At 46.6% G+C, this 1,923-nt stretch overlaps 1 pseudogene; it reads right to left on the bottom strand.

Moving 5' to 3' along the window:
• Positions 1-554: 554 nt before the first annotated feature.
• Positions 555-1,694, bottom strand: LOC141499406 (smad nuclear-interacting protein 1 pseudogene; annotated as a pseudogene).
• Positions 1,695-1,923: the final 229 nt, after the last annotated feature.

The raw sequence follows: 1,923 nt of genomic DNA, 5'->3' as shown, positions 1-1,923 counted from the left end.
TCATGTGTTTCATCAGGAGTCATTTTTTTGGTCTGCATATAAACTGTTAATATGGTCATTCTCATGAATGTGGTGTGGTGAAATTCTCACCCCCAAAGAACTAAAAAATGAAATAAATTTTTAGGATTCAATATTAACTGGTATGTTCTGTCTTGATGACAACTAAAAACAGGTCAAATTCTCTAAGTATTTACAAAATGTAAAACATGAAAAATTACTAGTCCATATTTTTTATCAAGACACTACAAATCAAATGGTTGATCATAGAGGACTTGCCACATTCTCTTTTTAACCAAAGGTCTATGGTTACCAGGTAATAGTTTCTAGAATACCAACTGGTGCCAAGCCATCATGCTTCTCACAAAGCACAATGGGTGACTGTTATTGGTGAAATGAGTCTGAAAGCAAATGTGACTAATAGATCACAGAAAGGCAAATTTCCAACTGTTTACAATTTCAACATAAGATGCTGAGCAACAGAGAGGGCTTACAGCAATAAGGCACTACTCTGCTCTTTAGTCCAAGCCTTCCACAAAAGTGAATTTTGCTAGCTGTCAGACATGTCCTCCGTCCACCTCTGAGGTATCTGAAGACTCATGGAGCAATACATATTCTCTGCTACTGAACCCAAATTTGAGTACATCCTTCTCCTTTAGTTCATAGTAACGCTGTGATTCAATGCGCTGGTTGTTCAAGAAGGTCCCGTTGCCTGAGCCAAGATCGATGATATAGGGCCGCACTCTCCGGCCAATTGTTCCATCTGCACGAATGTATTCTACAAGCCTATACTGGAGTACTGCGTGCTGCTTTGAGCAGGAGGGATGGTCCATAGGAATATCTGCAATTCGCCTTTGGCGGCCCAGAAGATACGCACTTTGTCTGTGGAGGAACATGACCGGGAGCTCCTCACCATGCTTAAAGGGGTAAAGGCGCCAGCGTTTCTTTGGTTTCCGTGCTTCTGGAGGCTCATTATACTTTATCACCACACCCCGGAACATGTTGGTATCCTCACGAAGGGCCCCAGACAATTCAAAGCTGGGCTTCTCTTTATTTGTTGGGTCTCCACCAGCAGACTGAGGAACAGTCTCCCGATTCTGATTCTCAGCACTGCGGCCCCTCACATCTTTCTTGTGGCGACGCTCCGGTCGCGTAGAGTCATGAAACTCGTTCTCGGCTTCTCCCTGTAAATTCCGGCCACCTCTGTTCCGCCCTCTGCCGGACCTCTCACCAGTGGACCTGCTCTGGTTGGAACGGCTCTGGTGTCTGTCTCTGTCACCACTTCTCTCCAGCCTGTGTTCCTGGTCCGATTGCTCCCTAAGTCTTCTCCAGGGATGGTTTTCATTTTCACGTTCCTGCTTCGCTTTCATTATGGGATGCTGAGGTCTATGGTTTCTCTTACTCTGAGACCTGCTTCTTTTCCCAAAGGATTTATTTATCCTTCCACTTGATGATCTGCAGCCGCCGGTTCGATCACGGCCGGCACAAGTGCTGCAGGCTCTGCGGTCCCGGGAGGGCAGCCGCACCCCCTCCTTGAACTCTGGGATCCGACTTCCAGAGGAGTCTCGCCCAGCCCGGGCTTGGCGGCCGTGATTGCAGGACGCGGGGATTGGGCTGGGGGGCTCCTTCACCAGAGACAGACCTGGCATCCCCACTTCATACTCCATTCGGTATTTCTTTGGCTTTGGCTCCTCCATTCTCACCAAATGGTTATTCTGAACCTTTGGGGGTATCTGGTGCCAAAGAAACCACAATAAAGCTAGTATTCCGATCTCATTAAGTACTGTTCCTATGTTTTACAGCACTTCTCTTGTAGCCTAAATTCACTGGAAAAAGTCTACGAAGGACTTGCCTTGCAAACCTTTTAACTACTGGTGAAATAATAGGCATGGTAAAGCCTGGGAACTGAAAGGAAGTTCACAAGTC

This window comes from Macrotis lagotis, chromosome X (assembly GCF_037893015.1).
Source record: "Macrotis lagotis isolate mMagLag1 chromosome X, bilby.v1.9.chrom.fasta, whole genome shotgun sequence".
Classification (NCBI taxonomy): Eukaryota; Metazoa; Chordata; class Mammalia; order Peramelemorphia; family Peramelidae; genus Macrotis; species Macrotis lagotis.
This window is presented reverse-complemented; position numbering and strand designations above follow the sequence as displayed.